Raw genomic sequence first — 11846 nt, 5'->3', positions numbered from 1 at the left:
CTTGATCTCATATTTTTAAAAAAATGTGCCGATTGACGAAACATGTGTCTATAGTCCCACCAATTCATATTTAATTCGATCTACACATAGGAAAAAGAGACAAACTAGAAATGGTGTCCGAATTTTTGTGTTCATGTGTATTGGTCTATCATTACTCTATGATATAGGCGCAATGGTAAATAATATTGTTTGGAGGTAACTCTATGATATAGGCGCTGCCATGTTATCGGTCGAATAGGAACCAAGGTACCCTGGGCCAATGGACCTGGCCCTTGACGATGGCGCCTGGCAAGTGACGCCACACCAGACAACACGATTTGAGGCATGACAACTCGTCAATTAAGGACCGAGACCATGAGGTCCCCGTGCTAGGTGCTTTGCGGGGCGCCTAGCCCCGACAAATGCTTCCCGGGCCCTCCCGGGAAGCACGACGGCCGACGGTTTTCTTCTTCATGAAAGAAGCGGGGTACCTATTTGCCAGAAGCATTAAATGCATGCCAACCCGCTACTGCAAACGTCGTCAGCAGCTAAGATGAGGCACAACAGAGCCGTCCTTAGCATTATGGGCTCCGACGAGGCATGCCATTCCCTCGGATCATCAACAGTGGGCGCTGGAGATTCACCTGCCCCGCGTGCGCTTACAGGGGCAGTGTCCGGCAACCACTTGCTCGTTATGAACATGAGTGCCATGACTAGTCACATTGATCCGGTATGGACGGCTTCCACTTTTCCTTTGTTTATACTGGGCCAACGAAGAACCCCCGGGGCGGAAAGGAAGAATGAAAGTAGTATAAATAGAGGAAGACTGCGGCCTACCAATTAAGGCGGACACACCAAACACATTTTAGCTAGATCATCACGAAATATCAATCTTAGCAGGAGTATGGTATCACACCTCGATGGTCGCCTGAATCTGGGTAGTTTCAGTGTACTTTATTACTTGCCATCCACTCCCCGATGATCGATGACTTAGGAAACCAAACACGTTCAGCCCTTGGCAGAACTCACAAAGGGTTGTTGCATACAACACAATGTCAGGTTGTTAGACACCGACACACGTCAAATGTGTTATGGTATGGATTAAAGATGGTCATAGCCGTTGGCCATAATTCTTCCAATTTTTCTTTGAGGACCAAGGTACTTCAATGGCTCATAATTTACAAACCGCTTCACTCCCTCTGGTCCTGAAGAAAGGCAATCAGGGAGACGATGAACTCCTCCCTCGCCCTACCGGTGAGGCTATGGTTCTCTCCCCCTCCAGTCATCATTCTGTTGACGGTTGGGTGGGGAAACCCCGGCTCTCTGCCTTGGATGTAGTTAGGGTTAGGGTTAGTGTGCCCTACAACATGTTTGGATGGGGGCTGACGCCGGCATTTGGAATAAATTTTGCTCGATCTCAGCCTATCTCGACGCACCCATGGTGAGGAACTAGAGGGATATGTAGGCACCTTGTTTCATCGTTTCCTTGAAGCGATGAATCTCATGGTGTTTTTTGTGTTTGTGGTGGATTCTGTCTCGTGTTGTGTCATCTTTGTGTTGGGCAACATGAAGGTCCAAGAAGAAGGTTGGTGGCTCGTGGGTGGCAGTTCCAGCGTTCTGCCTCGACGACATGTGGTAGATAAAGGTTTCAAGGAGCATGAGGATGATCCCTGGTCGACATGCCACAACAACAAGGGCATTGTGGGTGGCATGCCTCTTCTTAGGCTCACAAAGACCTCATAGGGTGATGGTTCTTCTTCGTGTCCGAAGATGGCAAGTGGTGAGCATGGTGGTTGCAGAAATCCACTTCAATGAAGATTTCTTGCCAATGTTTTTGAACATGTGTCGTCTGTCCTTTCCTCTTGTCACTACAACAAGACCCCCGCTATAGCAACACTTTTTTCCGTATCTAAAAGCCCATATATGCGTTGTTAGTGTCTTTACCAACGGTTTGAGATGCGTAGCCTTATCCAGTGTTGCTAGCACATAATGCAACGCTTATATTGCCGTTGGTAAAAGGAACCGTTGCAAGACTACAACAGATAAAGGAGACTTCTACAACAGTTTTATATGTTGGTGGTTAATGTACAAGAATCAAAATCCCATTACTTGGCAACGAAGAATTTCCAACGCTTCAAGTGTTGGCACAGATTTATTATTATTATTATTATTATTATTATTATTATTATTATTATTATTATTATTATTATCATCATCATCATCATCATCATCATCATCATCATTTATATGTAATCAATGCTCCATGTAATTGTGTATTTCAAGTGAAGGAAAAACAAGAGAATATACCGACAACAGGAAGAAATCATATATCATATATGAGATAAAATTGTTGGATTACAATAGTGGATATTACAAGAGGAACATCATCCAAACGTGATGCATAATCTAACTACTTTCTTGACAGTGAAACTTAAACTAAAGCATTCAACTTCCCTACAACTTAACTAAAACTTAATCGAGGAGCAACATCCAACAAGAACATCATCCCCACAACATAACTAAAACTGAAAGCATCCATCATCGTCACCATCATGAAGCAGAATATGAACATCATCATTGCAGTACACTTGCCACCCACCCATATACTCATCCATTTATCTTTTGAATCTACAAACAAGAAAACAAAATGAACCGTTAACACACAATGCAATGACATGATGCAAGTAATAATAGAGGCAAGATATTAGTCACGTACAAAGGTAGAGGGCCATGCAATCTTTGTTTTTTCTGCATTACCGAGAGTAGTGCAGTTTTTGCGACTCCGTACCAAATTTTCAGTTTTCACAAGTGCCACATCAACATGCACTGCCCAGAATTCATTCCTAATTTCAGCACCATCAAGTTTAAAGTTAGGATCACAACTTACAACTGTAGCAAGAGCTACATCCCTGTTATGGTTTTTCAGGCTCTTCAAGAATACTTTAGTTCCTGCCTGTTAGAGAAAATCAAAGTAACCATATGAGAAAAACAGAAAGTAAACAGAGGAACATCTTAAATGAATGAGCACTCTTACAGGTAATTCACTAGCACCCAACCAGCTCAGCGAACCACTTTGAGCACTCTTACTGCTTGCATTGGCACCTTTTGTTGTTTTTTTGGTCTGGACAACAGTGTGATAGCAAAGAATAAGTCATAAACAAATAAACAAGCTAGCATTATAGTTTGAACAGAAATGTGTATGTGATTATGAAAACATACCAGTTTGTTTGCAACAGAAGTTTTTTCTCCTCGACGTGCACTAACATTCTCAAGCAAAGTTTCTTTGTTCGGAACAACATTCTGATAGCAAGACGACCAGTAGATACATAACCATCGGAGCAATATATTTTGAACATATTGTATATGGTAACGGAAATATACCTTATGTGCAGCAGAATTTATTTCCCCTTGCTGAGCACTGAAATTATGAGGAGTTTCTTGGTTCTGGACAGCATTCTGATAGCAACAAGTAAAGACATAAACATGGGAGCACTATAGTTTGATCATAACTTTGTATATGGGACTATGATGATACCTTGTGTGCAGCAGAGCATTTTTCTAGTTGTTGTGAACTGCCACCATTATGAACCATAGTTTCTTTGTTCTAGGATAAAATGATACACATCAAGTTTTGGGTATTTTATATGCAATTGCAAAAAGTGCAACCACAAAAACTTAAAACTCAGCAATGACAGGTTGTAAAGAGTATTTAAGTAGACAAACCTTATCTGAAACAGAATTCTTGTTTGATGCTTGCAAATATGCATCGTTTGATCCACTTGGCTTGTTCTGTAAATTATTTGATCGTTTTTAACAAGATGGAGTCCATCAACCTGAGGAGCAAGCACTCTCTACAGATAGCATAACATAAATATTAATTAAGAAATAATTTCTGGAGTGAAATTTGAGGAATTTTATTGTGTACTTTGACAAGATACAAACTTTTCTGTTTGAGTTGTGTCCATCAACCGAAGGTTCAAGCCCAATTGTAGCCATTGGATCTGAAATTTCCTATGATAGGAGTACAGAAAGGTTAGTCCACAAAATAAATGAAGCTTGCATTTGTTAGAAATTTACCTGATTTGGTTGTCTTTCCATTCTTCTCATCTTCTCCTCTAGTTCCATAATTTTAGCATCCTGATTTTTATTTACTTGATATATTTTTTCCATTTCAACTCTAAAAGCTAGCATATCTTCATTTGGTGTATCCTCCACCAAAGTAAAATGTGTATTCTGGAATACACGTGAAGTGGAAACATCAAAAAGTTTTTTTGGGTTTGGAACTAGTCCCAAACCATGTACATGGCCAGGCTTGTCATCCCCTAATACTTTGTTCAACGCATCTCCTTTCCATGCAGTCTTTCCATCGCTGTTATCTGCTAATTCAGGGTTCTTGTCCATAATATCTTTCAATTCTTCCTAAATACAGGAACAATGTGAATAATAAGAATATATAAAATATCAAATTCAAATACGAATGGTTGAGAGTTTGTAAATGTACCACATGAGCATTAATGATTTTGTTCTTGCAAGTTTTCGGCTTGTGCGTGTGCATGAACAAGTGAGCCCTATGAGGGTACTTCTTTTCAGGATCTGCACCTTTCTGTTGATATGTAATGTAAACATGAATTACATTAGAAAACATGAATGGAAGAGTGATGCATGAAGTTATTATAATTTACCATTTCTTCCCTCTTACGAGGGAAACTTTTTGTCCCACTAGTATGTGTAGACTTCCTCATTGAACAATTATTTCTGTTTGTAGCACTAATCCCCTACCAAAGAATAAATCAAAGCAATTATGTGCATATCTTTCATCGTATCTACACAGCAATATATAAAGTCCAACAAGGAAAGTTGAAAATGGAATTCTTTTAAGTACCTTCGCTTTCTGGGTTGTCCAATGATTAACTAGAGATCTCCACTGATCCAGAGTCACGGAATTTGGTTTATTGTTGTAATTGGCTTCGGTGCTTTTTTCTCATCAAAATACATTGCTTTCAGGTCGGACTTATGTTGCCTCCATCTATCTCCAATTATCTTCAATATATACTTTTCCATGCGAGGAGGGTAAAGGAACCTCATCTACAAAACAATTACAACATAAATAGGGTGAGTGTAATGTAAGGCAACATAGAACAAGCTACTAAAGGATATTCAATGGATTAACTTTTACCTTCACTTGATCTAGTATAGCCTTTACATTTGTTTTAGTTTTGAGCAATCTCCAATCCTTGTAGCTCAAGCAGCACAGTGATCCATTCCTTGCAACTGAGCCAAGAAAATCCCCAAGATGTTTAGCCTCTTTTCCAACTGGCTGATCTATGTCATTGCAGCGAACCATTATCCTTTTCCCTTTTGGAAGGTTCCAAATATATTTCAGCTTCCTCTTCTTACGCTCTTTTGTTTTTGCATTTTCAGTTGAATATATAGAACCATGAATTATATGTTACAATAAAGAATAATCATATATTGCAAACGGTAAGTAATGAGCAACAAACTTACCATCTTCGTTTTCATCCGCATCAGCGTCATCACAATCTATGAAACCTTCTTCATCGTTAGTAGTTCTTTCATGGACATCAGATGATTCGACATCTTTTGCAGCAGAATTATGATGTTCGATCGGTTCTTCCATCATATATTCTTCATTAGATTCAACAACGTTAATTCTTGTCTGTGACATATCTGCTGCAACATTAAAATGACCAAAAGTTTCAATAATTTTAGCAAAAGACAATATTTTGTGGTCCTACTCGACCTTATGACAGTCATCCCAATAGATGTGGAGACGATTAATTCAGATTTCATCTCAAACAATCATATTATCAAGTAATTACTACCCCTGGAATCAACAAAATAAGTCAGACCACATTGTACTTGATGTGGTATGGTGCTTAACTTGGTGTTTGCTAGGGGGAGGGGGCACACATGTTCAGGTATAACACTATCCATGGATAGTAAGAGGATGATAAGGTCAAGGACACCCACGTTCATTCTCTTTTCTGTTAAGGACGTTTGGTTCATGCACAACCAATATAGCTAGGCTGACGAAATGTTATTCTCAAGTCACTAACATTTATTTTGAGAACAAGTGTGTCGTTTGCAGACTGGACTGTGAGTTGTGCTGCTGCACATCATGTTCTAGTATTCATAAAACATTAGCATTCAAATTATTGGGGGCCGCAGATCATGGTCTGATACTCATAAGAACTAACCCAACTATACTACCCAACAAGAACATGATATTCAGAATTAGAGTTCCATAAAGAAAGTCTATGAAGAGATTGAAGTCGCCAAGGTAGTAATGGTGCAGAACTAGATTGAAATACTGCACGCGTCCGCACCTGACACCCCAATAGTTACCAGAAGCAACCAACTCTATCTGAAGGCTCCCCAAAATTCTAAACCAATAACAGAGGACAACTATCAAACACTTGGTGTGCACTATCGAATTCACTCAAGAGAAGAGTAATTATTAAGGATAGAAGGGCCAGATCTGAACCAAGAAGGGGGCGAGGCAAAATCTTCAAGTCATACCAGAATTTACCTTCTGTTTCTATGAATCAGGTGTGGGGATTGATCTGCTTACCGCCCAGTTGTTGAACAAGACACGCCCCTGGTGCCCTCAGCCTCAATGGTGGAATCGGCGGGGCGAGCTGTGAGACTCAGGAGGGAGGGCTGGCCACGATTGATCCGCTCAAGAAGGGATCTTTCGTACAAGAGGAAGAAGGGAACTGCGTTGATATGGGGGAGGGGGAGGAGGTTTCCGATTTTGTTGGCGTAGTTACCTCCTCGCGAGAGCTGATGTTAATGAAGCGCGCGTACTTATTTTCTTTTGACTAGAATTAGTGGCTCTTGGCGGGCGAGAATAGAGGGAAAGGGAAAAATTGGTGTGAAATCGAAAAAAAACAAGAGACTACAAATTTGAAGCGAAAAAAATTATAATATTTTTTATTATCATCTGGCCCTTGACAGGCACTTGCACATATATTTGTGCCAACACAACGTGCTTCTTCTATGTTTGTACAAATTCACTGCAAAATGGATGAACTAATAATGTTATTTATTAGTCAAAACGGGCTGATTGGCCGACCTGCCGTCGGTGTAGCCGCTCAGCTTCCTCCCCCGTCGCCCACAGGCCAGCGTCGGCCGCGAACGTCGCCCTGTTCCGCCCGCCCCTCTCATTGAGGCGGCGCATAGGCCTCCGCCAGCACGTCATTTGCGAGGACCTAGTCCGGCAAGACGTCTGACATCTCGAACACGACACGGTGTGGTGCGTTGCATCCGTCCACTGACTTTCCCGCCGCCAGGACACTGCGGCGACGTTCTCCAACCGCCGTGTCAAAGGTAATGCACGATTCGCCCGCGTGCGTTCATGAGAGCCAGGTATGGCTCCTAGTTCACGGCGAGCGGGCACCAACAGGGCGGCGATGGCAGCAATGGGGCCACAAGGCATCGACAAGCGCGGTGCCAAACTGTGATCACGGAGGGAGCTTCAAACTGTGGTTGGAACTCCTCGTCTGTTGTGGTAGCCTCGTCGAGGAGTGGCGGCTGATGATGCTCTACATCATCCGAGTAGAGCAAGATCTTCCTCCTTCAACGGCGCAGAGGAGGAGGATCGGCCAAAAGACTGATCGTTCAGTTGGTGCGGAGAACCATCCTGGAGAACCCGACTTACCCATCTTGCCTGTCCAGGAGAGGATCGGATCGGATCATATCCTACTGTTGGAAGGGTAGAGGGAGATTGGTGGAATCGATGTTTATTGATCGAGCCTCGTGGGCGTATATATAGGAGTACATGATCTACTTGGAGTACAAAACAAACCAGAATACTTCCTAGTCTATGCTATGTTTCCAATCTAATCACGATACTCAACATCTCCCCCCCTCCCCTGCCCCGCAGTCAGAACGGTAGCGGCGCATATGATGACATTGGAGAAGAATCCGAAGGTAAACCAACGGACATCCACCCTACAGTCGTAACGGTCGATGCATCGCGAAAGTCGTGTGTGGAGTGGAAACTGATGAGATTGCCCAAGCAAGACGGTAGCCCTTTGTGCCGTTGTCGAGATAGCCGTGAGTGTACGGTGGTGGTAGCCATGGTCGAGGTAGCCATGTGCAGAGCGCCTTGGTCGATGTCGAGTCGGGGTGATCGGTGTCGAAGTACCTGGTCGGGGCAGCCGGCGGGAAAACCTTGGGGCGGCGACGGAGCGGTACGAAGGGACGACGCGACGACAACCTGTGGCTCGTTCTGCGGTAGGCGCATGCTCGGGGGCGTGCCTGGCGAAAACAGGCGCGTGATCAGTTGATCAGACCGATGGCGGCGCTGTGCGCGCCAAAGCAGGGACCACGTATATTAGCACGAGTCGGGACGTCCACAAACCTCCCAATTTTGATGCCGGTTCAAGGGAATTTGAGCGCGTGTATTTAATTGTATATGTGTGTTTTAATATCATTAATTAATATATTATAATAAAAAGGTATGAAATTTTGTAAGAAAAAACAGGGCTGCTGAAATTCCAATCTGTCCCTATGCCTCACGCTAAACCTGCATCAGAATTACTGGTCGCGCGCTACACCAGACGCGTTGTCTGATGCACCGCGAGGCTTCTCCCTCCTGATGGCGCGCTGTACCAAACAAGGAGCAGTGCGGAAGCCAGCTATCTGGCCAGGTTTGGCGCATGCCATACCTAAATTCTGGTGCAAATACGTACGTACAGTAATTCTTTCGATACAATTTTTAAGTTTTGTGAGCTATCCCTGGCTTCACATCCACACCGGTCACTTGCATCAGGCATGCGCATGCAAGGGACGAGGCGAGGCGACCAGTATGCGGCGACGGCGACTCAGCGAAGCCGCGAGGGTAAGCAGACGGCGCCGCGATCAATTGAAATTGGACTAAGATCAAGTACGTATGTACTCCTTCTATAAAGAAATATTTTTTAACACTTCTATGCTACTCGTGGAACCAACATATTTGGGATCAAGTATTGGCACTTTATTAGGCCTGTCACACCTACAAATATTCTTGTCTGAATTATAAAGTACATAAACATTAAAGAAAAAATAGCAATAACACTAATGAATTCGTCACTTCAAGTAGGCTCCACATATTCAGATAGGTGACTTTTCAATTATCCATCAAACCTGCATTCAGAAGCAATAGTGGTAAGTTTCATGTCCAGAATGACATAAGTTGCAGCAATGATACTAAGAATGTAAATAACATAATCACATTGGAACCTCACCTTTATTCAGGTACTGTGTCATCACTTGACATTATAGGAGCATCTACAGTTTCTCCCTCTATATCTCTTCTCATCCAATTTTGTTTCTGATGGGCAGTATCAAAAAGCTGAAAGAATTTACTGACATGATAAGGTTTTGTTTCCACATCATTCCATTCTTCACCCATATCAAAATTATCTCGAGGCATCATCTTCAAAACAATTGACCATCCTGGATAAAGATGGTCATCCACGTAGAATACTTGGTCAACTTGATTGGCAAATACAAAAGGTTCATCCTCTGCCTTTTTACCAGTGTGAGTTAGACTAGAGAAATTCACAAGTCTACACCCATACTTATCTATTTGCATACCTTTTCCTTCGGTACCATCAACCCATTCACATTTAAATAGCACCACAGAAAATTTTCGGAAATAGTCTAACTCAATAGTGTCCACAATCCTTCCAAAGTACATGACATTTCCAAGAATAGGATTTTTATCACGTGCAGAAGAGTAGCTTGACGTTTTTGCTGTCACAACAACTCCACTATTTTGAGTTACTTTGTCATAACGCTTCGGCCTAAATCTGTATCCTTGAATATTAAATGCCCGATGTTTCGTTGCAACCTCAAGTGGACCATGGGCCAACCATCTAATTTCCTCATTGATGTTGTCACTACCTTTCTCCCTCTCCAACTGCATCACCTATAGGAACACAAATAATATAGTGCATAAGCTACATTCTAATTCTAAATAAGTTGAATCATTGTACTTACATGATCCTTGAACCATTCAGGAAATTGTTCATGTTGCATCTTCTCAAAGGTCCTTGGATCTATGTGCTTCTTGCGATTCTTCCTTCTCAAATAAGCCCCATGTTCTCTACAAATACAAAGACCACTATTTCAGTTTAAAACTTATTAATTAAAAAATGAAGAGATAGTGGCATGACATTTACTCCAAATATGGCTTCACAGCATCACAGTTGAACAACACATATCTGTGGGCTTGTGTTGCCTCCTTATCCGTTAAAGTGTATGCCATTGGTCTTCCCAATGGTTTCCCTACTGGAGGAAACAACATAGATTGTTGTGAAAATATTGAAGATTCAGAGTCCTGTGGGTTGTCATCATTCCTTGATGGTTGGTTATGCTTGGTGGAGAAACCCTGTAGATATCTTGAACAAAATGTCATGCACTCATCCGATAAAAATGATTCTGCAATTGAACCCTCTGGACGAGCTTTGTTCCGAACAAAGGACTTTAGCTCACCAAGATACCTATAGCACATATATATCCAATAAGTTATAAATGTATATGCAAAAAAAGATTGTAACAAATTTAGGAGAGAAAGATTGTAATAAGCTATCAATGTATATTCAATAAATTACCTTTCAATGAAGTACATCCATCGATATGCAACTGGTCCTGCTATTTTACATTCACTTGCTAAATGGACAACTAAGTGCACCATAACAGTGAAAAAACCAGGACGAAATATCATCTCCATTTTGCAGAGTGTAAGTTTGATTCTTTCTTCCAAACGGTCAAGCTCATCAACATGAAGAACTTTTGAACTTATGCCTCAAAAATATGATGACAGTTCAAATAGCACTGCTGTAACATCGTCTGGAAGAATACCTCTCGCAGCAATTGGCAGAAACTGATGCAATAGGACATGACAATCATGTGTTTTGAGACCACTAATTTTTCCTTCAGTAAAATTCACACACTTTGATATATTTCCACAATATCCATCAGGAACTTTTATACCATGAATAACTTTGCAGAATAATTGCTTTTCTTTCTTAGACATGGTAAAGATAGCTGGTGGCAAGTAATACTTGCCTGAAGGTTTTTTTTGTGGGTGGAGATCCCCTCTAATATTCATATCTTCAAGATCTTGACGAGCCTGTACATTATCTTTGACTTCCCATCCAAATTGAGAAGTGTGCCAAGAATATTATCACACACATTCTTCTCTATATGCATCACATCCAGATTATGTCGAAGTAGATTACTGTCCCAATATGGTAATGTGAATAGACTACTTTTTCCTTTGTAAGTTTTTGAGGTACTAAAATCTCCACATGCAGCTATGTCATCTAATACGGAACGGCCGTAATAGGTTATAGGCTCTGTTCTATTCTCAGTTGTTCCATCAAAAGCAGAAGCATCATTACGAAATTCATGATCAGGTGGCAGAAATCGCCGGTGACCCATAAAACAAGCTTTCTCGCCATACTTCAAGCGCTTGGTCCATACATTTGCACCACAAGGTGGACATGCATAATCTCCATGCACCATATATGAAGCAAGCATTCCTAATGCTGGGAAGTCATTTATGGTCCACAAGACAGCCGCTCTGAGTTTAAATGTTTTCTGTTCGGATGCATCATAGGTTGTCATCCCATTCACAAAAAGATCTCTCTGATCTTCTAAAAGAGGTTGCATAAAAACATGAATCTTATCTCCAGGGCTCTTAGGTCCAGGAATAATCAAAGCCAATGAAAGATAAGATTTCTTCATGCATAGCCATGGAGGCAGGTTATACATGACTAGCACAACTGGCCAACAACTATATTTATTGCTCAGCATCCCATATGGATTAAATCCATCTGTTGCTATGGCAAACC

This window comes from Triticum dicoccoides, chromosome 3B, assembly GCF_002162155.2.
Source record: "Triticum dicoccoides isolate Atlit2015 ecotype Zavitan chromosome 3B, WEW_v2.0, whole genome shotgun sequence".
NCBI classification, from domain to species: Eukaryota; Viridiplantae; Streptophyta; class Magnoliopsida; order Poales; family Poaceae; genus Triticum; species Triticum dicoccoides.
The sequence above is the reverse complement of the archived record's forward strand: the minus strand, read 5'-3'. Positions refer to the sequence as shown.